This window comes from Pinus tabuliformis, chromosome 8 (genome assembly GCF_031772625.1).
Source record: "Pinus tabuliformis cultivar Carrire ecotype Pingquan chromosome 8, CPIR1, whole genome shotgun sequence".
Lineage (NCBI taxonomy): Eukaryota > Viridiplantae > Streptophyta > Pinopsida > Pinales > Pinaceae > Pinus > Pinus tabuliformis.
The window spans coordinates 1,022,891,361-1,022,903,437 of NC_142294.1; the positions used below are offsets into that span (position 1 = coordinate 1,022,891,361).

The window sequence follows — 12,077 nt, forward strand, 5'->3', positions numbered from 1 at the left end:
TTTACCTCGGTTTTTAAAGTTAAGGTGTTTATTCATGAGGACAATCATTTTGATGATATTTTTGAAGCAACTGAACAATTTTCACAAGTACAGAGTTTAGCCACCCTCAAACTGAATCCAACTGAACTAGCAGAATTTAAGGAGTATAGATATCAAAGGTTAATGCATGTGCCTTTGAATATACTTCAAATAATCCTATGGGAATCTCAGGAAGAAAGGGTTTCTACTAATGTCTTAGAAAAGGATGCAAATAAAGCATCCAAAGATGCTAAATCACAAAAGGAGTCTGCTATAGAGAAAGACATGGAAGAACCTTCCAACAAAAAGAATACTGAGAAGGGACTTGATCAAGAGAAAATGCAAAAAGAATGGGGGAAATTTGAACAGTTAATCAATGAACCACGGGGTGGTACAAGTCAAACAAAAACTTTGCCCGAGACACCAAAACCTCTTGAGAAATCTTCAGAAAAATATCTCACTACTTCAAAATATATTGAATTTGTTCATGCTTTTCCTTCTTTAGAGATTGTTTTGAAAGAAGAGGAAATTCCTCCTTTAGATATTTTCTATAGTCCCAAACATCGGGTATTCATGAAGAGACAAAGGCGAAAGAGAAAGAATGGACATGTTGCTATTATCTTGCCAGGTAACTAGCCAATTGACGTTGTCTGGAAAGATACACCTATAGATCCATCCGAAAATTTGACCAAATTATCTCAGCTTGCAAGAGCTTATGCTTCTGTGACAAATGAAAAAGAAGAAGAAGTAAGAAATTTGATCAAAGAAAAGGAGGAAAAAATAAAGTAGCTATAAGATCAACTCACAAGAGAAAAGGTGAATGCACAAGAACAAGTTAAATCACAACTTGAACAAATGCAACCGAGTTTTGAGAGCCTAAGACTTCAAGGGCAAGCAGAATTAAAAGCCAAAGATACTAAAATCGAACAGCTGCGATTTACTGCAGATCAAATGAAGGATTACCCAAAGGTTAATGAATCCATGAAACAAGCTTTAGAAATCAATTCGTTGCTATCAAATTAACAATCAATATTTTGTAAGAAATTAGTAGAGATTATCCCATTGTGCCAAGAAGCCGATGCATTAGTGAATCGATTCACAGATTCTAAAATTAACTTTGAGGAAATAGACGAAAATATTTCAAACTAGATCACATGGCAGGACAATTCAAAAGGAAAAACAACATAATTTCCAAAGATCAAAGAATCTCACAAGGACATTATCTTTATTGATTGGGAAATCCAGATAAAACAGGCTGAAAGGGTAGTTTCTAGTGCAAGTGAAACATCAAACAATATGATCGAAATTGTTAATGATAATATTTGGTATGCAGGGTTTATTAAAAAATGTTCACTAGGTAATTTTGCCGATATTAAGGAATTGCAATAAAGTTGGCAAGAAAGTCTTGCGGTGAAAGAACAATGGATTAGATAACTGTCACATTTGAATTGGGAAGCATATTGGTCATACTTGGTAAAACTGCATAGTAAATTGATGGCCCTACGATGCTTAACCAATTCTATCATCCATATGATGCCATCACTATCAGATACATTTTATATGGGACAAGTAAATATAAGTGTTAGGTAGCCTCTAGGACTTCAGGCAATGATAGATATCTGCAAGAAGTGGAAATAAATCACGAGCCAACACCAATCAAGATCATATTTTTGAGTTTTAAATCAATTTTAGTTTTGCATTCTTGGCACTGATTCTAAGGAGAGTGCTTTCACTCCTCATAATTTAGTGCTTAGCTATTTTTGTAATTTTTTTTTTTTATATTTAAACCCCTTTAATGTATTTAGAAAGGGGTCTGACAATTTTATTTGAGACTCTTTAAAAAACATACACTTCTGTACTTTTTAAAGTCTTTCTTTAATTTTGAAGATCTAGTCCATGAAGTTTATTTGAGAAAGTTTGCTAAGAATTGCACTTCCATTTTTCTGTGATCGATCTTGGAGAAAACACATGGATTGTAGATTTATTGTCTATGGATCAATCATCTCTAATCGGGTACTTTTATCATTGTGTAGTGATTATTTTATGAACTGTTAAGTTGTTTCTTCTATATGTACATTGTTTGTCAATTACGTTTTAATACAACCTGTTATTTCTTCACTTTTGAAATATAGTGCGCTGTCATCCTCTTTAATTTTGATAAGAAACATTTTGTTTGATATTTGATGTGATAAGTTTTATAGTCAACCATTTCGATTAACTATTTAATCGAAATAGTTTTTTTTACCAAAGTTTTATACTTCTTATGTGAATAGTATTATTTATTATTCAAGGTAGTCACCTATCTAGATTGCAAAAATCTTGATTTAAGCCCAGGTAAATAGTAATATATATAGATAGTTTGATTTTTCTGTTGAAACCACCCTTATCTACCAAATAAACTTTGATAATCAAACACATACCCCATCCTACCATATTTTAGATTGGGTAACTGGTCCCATATTTCCAGTTGGAGCCACCAACCCAAACAGATAAGGGACGGTATTCAAGTCCCCGATCAGTTGGTTATCCCTCATGTTGTCGTAGTGAGTTTCGAGGCTTCAAAGGGCCATGGAATATGCATTTCATGATATTAGAAATATTGTTCAATATTACTTGGATGATCTTCCAGCTCATTCCAAGAAACGATCCCAACACCTAGCTCATCTTCGAGCAATATTTCTTAGGTGTAGGTTCTATAACATTCGTCTGAATCCACATAAGTGTGTATTATTTGTTGAGTATGGATGCCTGCTTGGTTTCATTGTCTCCAAACATGGGATAAGGGTTGATCCCGATAAGGTAAAGTCAATTACTCAATTTCCCGTGCCACAATCCATCTTACAACTCCACTGTTTGCAAGGGAAGGGAATCTTCTTGTGCCGTTTCATCGTGAATTACGCTGAACTAATGAAAGGATTTATGCACCTACTAAAGAAAGGAGTACCATAATTGTGGGATGATCAAGCCCAACGCTCATTTGATGCCTTGAAAGAGGCACTCATATCTACTCCACTAATTATTCCTCCTGACTATTCATGCGACTTTCTCTTATTCCTGGTAGCCTAGTCATCCTCCATTGGTACGGTGTTGGTCCAAACTCACAATAATCACAGTGATCATGTGATCTATTATCTCTCCAAAGGCCTGGATGGGCCCAAAATTCGATATTCACATGTGGAGAAACTATCCTTGGTAGTTGTCTTTGCTGTCAATCACTTTTGACACTATATCCTGTTGTGACAGACTACTATAATTGCCTTGGAGAATCCCATGAGACACATTTTTTCTCATCAAGTCATTGGAGGAAAATATTCCAAATGGATTGTGATCCTCCAATAATTTTATCTAGATTTTTCCACTTCCAAGGCTAAAAAATACTTAGTCTTCACTGAATTATTTTCGGACCTTCCCATAGTTGACCCAGATGAGGTAGTCCATGATCTTCTACTAAATGGATCTATCTATAAGGTCGACTCATCTGATACTTGGTATGGATACATTCTTGTATACCTCCAAACACAATGGTTCTGCCCATATCTCTCCTCAAACCCCCATTGTCGCATCCACCACCAAGCCATGCACTACTTAGTGTTGAACGATACTCTATATCGTCATGGCATTTCCTTAGTTCTTCAACGTTGTCTCACTCATGCAGAGGCGGAACACGATCTAAATGACTACCATACTGGGGTATGTGGTGGTCATCTTTCTTGCATGGCTACCACCCAATTTTTTTTGCATGCAGGGTACTACTGGCCAACCTTGTTTAAAGACTATATTATTGTAGTCCAGCAGTGTCATCTGTGTCAAATATTTACCAAGAAAATGTGTGAACCCCCTACCCCTCTTTGCCCGATTATCTCCATCGGTCCCTTTGCTAAATGGGGCATCGACTTTGTCACCTATAACCCCACTTCATTTGATGGAAACAAATTCATTATTGTCACTATGGACTACTTCATGAAATGAGCCACAACCATTCCCACCTTTCGGGCTGATGGAGAAACCCTTGATTTATTCTTGTTCAATTATCTAATCTGTCGTTTCGGCATACCCTGCACGATCATTACAGACCATGGTTCCCACTTTTAGAACCATATGATGTTGGACTTAACATCGTTGCTCGGTTTTAGGCAAGAGAATTCTTCCTCCTACTACCAACAGGCTAACGACCAAGTGGAAGCCGTCAATGGTGTCCTAAAAACCATGATACATCGGTTAGTAGGCAATAAAAAACTTGCTAGCATCGCATGTTATATCCTGCTCTTTGGGCATACTGAACAACAGTAAAAACTACTATAGGCTTTACACCATTTCAACTTTCTCACGGCTTGGAAGCAATTCTTCCTATAAAGTGCTAGATTCCCTCCCTAAAATTAGATGTTGAGCTCCTGCCCAATACTACCGTTGAAGAAGAGCGCTTGCTATCACTCAATCAACTAGATGAGACTTCTAAAGATGCCATATTGGCTCTCGAATTCCATAAGTGTCGAGTCAAAGCCCAATATGAAAATAATGTGAAGCCCCGATCTTACCAAGAGGGTGACCTCAGTTTACTTTACAATCAAAAGCATGATTTTTTGGGGGCAACAACCCTTCAACCATTATCGGTGGGTCCATATTTCGTTACTAAGGTCCTTTCCAAAGGTTCCTATGGACTTCAGTATTGTGATGGAATTCCACTCACCAAGCCCCACAACAGGTTCTATCTGAAAAAGTATTATTCCTAGTGTTCTACCGGGCATCTACTTTGTAATTTTATGTATATAAGTTTTTCTTCTTTTGGTGTGTCTGGATTTTTTTGGCTTTTAAATGGTTATTTGTCTCATACATGTCTCTCATTGCACAAATGTCTTCGTAACCCTTACCATACATCGAATATGCGGATGGTGCTAGCTGTCACACACGACACATTGCATCAGCTGCTTGGTTCCTTTACACAACTCAGTCAGAACTACTTAGTTCCGGGGGAGTTTTTCTTGGTTCTACCACCAACAATGTTTCCAAGCACATGTCTGTGATCAAACTCCTTACTGAAGCCTCATCTCAGGACATCTCCAATCTCGTGATCAGGTTAGACTCTCAGCTAATTGTTATGCAATTTACTAATCACTATCACATTCATAATCCAATATTGTTACGTTACTTTTTAAGGGTGTGATTTTTAGAACTTCAATTTGAGTTTATTACATATGGACACATTCCAAGAGAATCTAATGCATTAGCTGATTTGTTGGAAAATTATGTATTATATTGGCATCTGTCTCATTCTTTATAGTTAAATGTATGAACGTAAAATTTTCAAAGTTAAAAATTTACAAAAAATCAAAACAAACATGTACACCATTAATTGCCAATATATATATATATATATATATATATATATATATATATATATATATATATATATATATAGATAGATCGAGTCTAGTCTTTCTATAGCAAAAATTCCCAAAAATTCCCAAAACTTGGGTGTTTTAAGTACAAAATGGATCTGCTAAGCCTCGCTATGACACCCGTTGGCCATACCCTACTCCTGTTAATCTTGTTGCTCATGGTAACAAATGACTGATCTAGCTAACCTCTTAAGAGGCACCATAAATTGCTCTGGCACACCCATTGTGTGTTGCTACATATGGACCGATATCTCTCTCATGGGAAGAGGCAACACACCCATGCTCAATCCTTCTAGGCTCCTAGCAACCTTGCGGAGACTCTATGTGTCATCTCCTTTTTCGCGACTGTTGCACTTTCTACTACTATTCCCTCCCTAGGTAGCTGATCACCTCACCTAGAATGGAGAGGCATGCCAACAAGACATATCGGTGCAAAATCTATGTCAAGAAAACACTTCATGTCAAAACCTTTTCACCCATACCAAAAAAATTGCATAAACTTAAAAATACTAAAAAACATGTTGGTACTTTAATCGATCCTATTATCTTGTGGCCCCCACTGAGTGATAGGTAGCAATATCAGCTTTGGATCCCCTGTGTGATCCATGCCTGCATAAGCATAATCCTTAATCATCAGGATCTAGCTACTGAGCCACTCAAATAAGTCATCCTCGAAAAAGTGTTTAATCGGCCCCCCTCCAGTGTGAGGTGCTAGGGAAGCCCATCCCTTCATACTCGTCATCCTAGGACTGACTATACCTAGACTCATGTGTGGCCTCATCAAGGGCACTCTCTCAAGGATGAAAGAGATAATTAAAGTACCATACCCAAACTCTCTTTGTGCCCGAGTCTTACAAGCTGTCAACTCTGCTTTCACCTGATGAAGGGATCCCTGACACCAATTGAATACTTGTGGTTGTAAGCAGTCTAATGCTAGTAGCAACTCGGAATTTATAGCCACATGTTGGCTCTTAGACCCTGCCAAGTGTATGATCATCCATAGAATAGCCCTCATCGGTCTAGTTCTGATCCGCTCAATGGGAACCCTATTACTCACTAGCCCACTTTCTGGTCTACAATATGTCTGGACCCCTCCTGTCATGTTTACTCATGCACCTCTACGTGATAAAACAGTGAGGAAATATATATCATCTCTTTCAATCGAGAGGTCATGGTCCTCAATGCTAAATACACCTTGTCGTTCATCCCACCATTGGATGATCCAGCTAAGGTGATCCTCCTATTCATCAAGTCAAGTCCGGCATATTTCAGTAGCCCACATCTTCACAAAGTTGTTAAGCAAGCCAGATTGTTTAGCATTTGTAGTTCCTCGAAATCATGAGCTCTTTCTCTCCATACAATTATTTCTTAATTCTTGCCTAACAAAACCCTTAAATTAGTCTTTAGCTGGCCAAAACCATTAGTAAGTAAAGAAAACCAAGTTTTCCTTGCACTTGGCCAGCTAACGTGGCCCTCCAGAGCCCAAAAATCATGCTAATTCCCCTCCCTTTTACAGGCCGGGCATTTAACACGTCCCTTAGCTTGGGTGGCCACGTTAGCTAGCTAGGTCACTTATGTCTTACCAAAAACTGCAAAATTAACCAGTAAATAGTCTGAAATGAGTTTTTTTAAATGTAATATAGGGATGAAGAAATTTACCTGGAACTGATGACACATCGAATGGTAGCCTAGATTGCTTGCAATCACTCAAGAAGTTTCTTCTCCTTTTTCTCTCCAGAGAACTCTCACATAACTCAAACAATGAAAATAAGGTCCTTACGCCCTTCTTATTGTCACCCTGGAGGTATGAATCACTCTAGCTAGTCATCAAAATTGAAGTTTTTCATTCCTATATTGTTTAAACATGTGCCATATTAATATGCTGTCAAATTCTACGTATGCTCTAATGATATTTTAGTGTCTTTATGCAGAGTTGACCAAGTTAGACTACAGATGAGAATGTTCTTTTTTGGGACTTTTTCTCGCACTTGAACTGAAAAATACATGAGTTACCTTCTTTGGGCTCATAAAACTCCTATGAATAAGATATTAGCACTTTCTTTTTTGGGACCTTTTCTGGCTCTTGAATTGAAAAAATCCCTGAGTTACCTTCTTCGGACTCTTAAAAATCCTATGAAGAAGACTTGAACAATTCATTTATCTCTTTTTTTTTTCGCTCCCTAAACTGAAAAAAAGACATATCGAGTTTTCTTCATGTGACTCGTTAAAATTCTACGAAGATCTATTGAGTTTCTCTTCGTCTGACTCATTAAAATTTCACAAAGAATATCGAGTTTATTTTTCCTCATTATACTCGTCACAAAATGAGGTATACATCTATTGAGCTTAGATTTATCAGTTTATTCGGACTCAGTAGACTAACTTACAGAAAAGAAACTATGTCGGGTATAATATTAAACCTTTGTCACACCGGTCATCAACCATGACAAATGTACCCCCTGGAGTTGCTCTCTACGATCTTTTCAGACTCTCTAAATATGAAAAGACCACTGAGTTTACCCATTTGGACTCGTTAAACTTAATCATATGGGGAAAAATGGACAACACAGTGACTCGATATCTGTATTCGAAATGATTTTTTGGTAGCAGCCTACCCTTGAACATGGCACTCCCTCAGCAAACCTCTTTTTTCAGCATCTCATTGAATCTTACCATCCTGTGAGTTTAGCCAGCATAATATGATGTTCCTTCATCCTGGTATCCTAACAATCTTTGGTGTTCATGAGTCTAAGCTTCCTCGTTAACCTTTGTGTCATGCCTCCTATTGTTAAAGGGATTCATTTATCCTCTGCTTCCTATATCAACCATCCACCATATACTTCAAAAATTTCCCTCCATCTATTTAACCCATTGCTCAAAATTTATCTCCAAAACAATCATTATTGTCCTATTTCATTTCAACTGATGTAGGACACCTCATTCCCTGCATTTTGATAGATCTCTTCCTGTTTTAGAGACAACTCGTCAGGTTGATCATATCACGACATAGTTCCACATTGTGCTTATCAGCATACATGATCGTCATACCTATTTTTTGAGAAATCGATCTAACACAACTACTGAGCATGGGAATTCCCCACTCAAGATATGACATATTTTTTTGACATATGTGGTTTGTTTCAAGTCTCCCACAGTCCTAAAGCTCCAGTCATCTCTCTTTTTTACTACAACATCTATAAAGTATTTCGACCATCGTCTTCGTCTCTAACCTCACACTTTAGGGGGCATATGTTATACAGGAAAATGAACTCCTCATCAGGTCAGAGGAGAAAGACACATTGGTTGAAGACAATACCTAAATTTTCCAGGGTAACACTCCCTAGAAACAAGAAAGGAGAGTTATAACACTTTCCATCTCTTAGTGAAATGCATTAGTCCCTAGTTTAATGATATGTTTTGCCTAAAGGGAAGTGTTACTAGATATTTATGAGATTCCTGATGTCCAAGAGCGAGTTGACTGACTAATGCTCTGCTTATCATCTCGAAAAGAAGGAAACATCTGCCTCTAGCCTAACTAAGGACATTTCTATTCCTAATGGAGTCTCATGGGAAGGGAAAGAGAAATAAAGCGAGGCAACATCTAATCTTTTTCCTCAATGGAAATCATGATAGAATTGGCAAGGATGAGCCTCTCTCCATCTATATATTGTTGGCTCGGTCACTGTAGAAGGGGTCGAATGGTTGTCGAAACTTTGCAAGAGCTTTAGTATTGTTATGCTGCCAAGAAGTTGAGAGAGAGAGAGAGTGGAGCTGAAGGACTAGAGGAGGCTTGATCCAACCAAGATGGTTGTAATCATTCTTCTTCTATCTAATAATATAGATTTTTTTCTTTGTTGTCTACTTGATGGTGTCGATATTTTATTCCTGTACATGTTGATTCGATTCTGTCATTAATAAGTAGCTTAGATTCATGCTAGCTTATATTCTTATATATTGATGTTTTGATTATCAAGGTTTATATGTTGTAGGATTACACTTCATCTTGTTTATGTGCAGGTTCTGATCTAGGAGCTGGCAGAGATATCTTCCACTTTTCCACATCGAGTTCTCCAGCAGGGCTACACCAAGGACTAAGGTAATTCTCTATCTTTCGCTTTGTTAATCATGGATCAATATGAATATATGCATGTTTCTTTGTGATAGTTGCAGCTAATCTTAAATAGTCTTCCTTGGGTCCGAGGAAGACCCGGGAGGGTATTTCAGCCACACTCACATGTTTATTAATCCCTATAGCATAAATGCTTCAAAAACCACCAATACATAACACCTTGCACAATGTTACCTTCCCATGTGAAAAGAAAAATTAGCACTAAAAAACCCAAAATTATCTTATATTTTGAGCTCAAAATTTTTAACATTGCAATGTTCATATCTATCCATAGACAGGGATTCCCCAATTAGTTTCTATAAATATTGGAACAACAGAAGTTGTGCCTTAAATATTTCGTAGCTAACTCAAGAGACCGACATAATAAAGAAAACCTAGTGGCCATCGTTGAAGAAACAAAGATAAAGGAATAGACGAAATCCTTCGTGGCAATCAATGATTGAAGCCACAATTTAATAACTTGAAGATTCCATGCCCTTGGCCTCCCATGTATGGAATAAGAATAACAGACTACATTTCCCACTGATGGAAAGTGGTAAGCTCGATTTGACAAACCCCAAAGAGAAAATGGAAGAATTCCCATTATATCCATGATCAATACCAAGGCATTGATAAAAAATGGGATAGAATTTCAATCCATACTTAAAGAACTCGTACATGGAATTTCTCATCTAGATGACGCTAGGTCTCTCTCTAGAGCTTGAGTTTGTCCACCTAAATTTGTTGGTTGATCTTGTGCGGGTGGGAATGCATGTGACGACCTTAAATATCTTATAGAGGTAATTAATGAGAACGGATCCACCTTGAGCTGAGGACCGATGTAGCATTGATTTTATCTAACTTTGTCTTGCAAATTCTTGTTGTTGAAGATGAAGTAATTGTGTTTAGAGGGTGCAATAAGATGGTCGACTGGACAATACCAGAAATTGTAATTATCATAGATTAAGTTGATTTGGGAAGAAAATGGAATCTGGCCTTGGCCTAAACCCATGACACCATTAGCTCCATTGAAGTTATGGGTATGCCTTTGGCTGCTATGAATGAAGGACAAATTTAGAATTTGGGTTCCCAGTAAGGAGCCATTGAAAAAAGGTAGGGTTGTTGTATCATCGGTGAGGACACCAATACTAATCGACTAGATGGAGTGTGAACATGCATGAATGCAATTCGTAGAGTGAAAATCATGGTTTCACTTGGGTAGCAAGTGGAGTTACTCATCTTCCTCAAATTTTCTGAGATAAAAGACACACTTGTGCAATACTATTCATTCTTCAATCTTAGCCATGTAATCCCCTTGCCACCATTTTACTAGATCGACCATCATGATGTCTGTGTTGAAATAAATAGATTCTATACCTTGAAATGTCTTGGATAAAACAAGATCCAACCAGAAATTGTCCATGAAATATTAGGTAAAGTTTCCATGACAATATTCCGGGGCCGCAAGAACGTGCGATCCAGGGAAAATTTTAGAGGTCAATATTTGTAGGTGGGCTAGTTTTCCATGTTTTTTCCGAAAAAAATATTCTTAAATTTCCATTTTTTCTAAAAATGATTCAATCAAATTTATAGTATAAGATTATTTTACATTAAAAATCACTAAGTTTTTACAATGATACTGCCAAAAATTTTATAGTTTGCATATTAGGGACTAGTAATATTTTCCAAGGTTTCTAATCCTTAAAATAATTTTCCACCCTTAAAATTTTCCTTGGTGTAATACTAGGGTCATTTGCCACGGTTATAGGCCATTTTGTCACATCTAATTAGTGAGCCCCCTAATGGGATTAATCAACATCCTATTCCCCCTTGTCATCATCTTGCACAAATCCCTAAGCATGTATCTTTCATTTCCCAGATTTTGATGCCTAAAGTACTTCATCTGACCCAGTTTCAGGACCAATGCTCCCTATAAGCCTACTGGGGTGCGTTCATCGGCAGGTTGCTCCACCATGGACTGTGTTGGTCACTAGCAGGTTGCTCCCCTTTGCACCTAGTGCGTTGGTTCTAGAAATATGAGAGAATTATTGGGATTCTAGAAGCTTCACCTTCCAAGAGTTTCCAGAGGTTGTTAGAACTACTTACCTTGGATAAAACATTCAAATCCTATCCATCCCTACTATTATCACCTGGATTGAACCTCAGGCTGAAGGAAGCCAATGCTAGGGTAACCACAAACCACGCTTAGCCAAGTAGCTAGCCCTACTAGGCCGGGAGAGGGCTCTCTCCATAAGGACCTCAACCAATATGACTGGATGAGATAAAGGATATTAGGCTAGGTATAGTAGCACGAAGTTTTGATTGGATTTTGAAGGGGGTTTTCTGGATCAGGAGGAGCTGAATAGTTTAGGTATAGGGAACTAGGTTAGAATTGCATGGTGTTTAATGGGGCAAGGTAGGCATAGGATTTAACACTGAAGTGCTTGATGGGGTGAGATTTTTAGACTGGTGAGAAGCGAAGAAGAGCATGTGAAACCATGGATCCTTCGTAGACTGCAAAAAACATGAAATGGTGAATGGTTTCCCAAGGTAGA

General features: G+C 37.7%; 1 pseudogene; it reads right to left on the reverse strand.

The window, feature by feature from the left end:
• Positions 1 to 10,807: 10,807 nt before the first annotated feature.
• Positions 10,808 to 12,077, reverse strand: part of LOC149238864 (putative galacturonosyltransferase-like 4) — a 44,920-nt pseudogene continuing 43,650 nt past the window's right edge.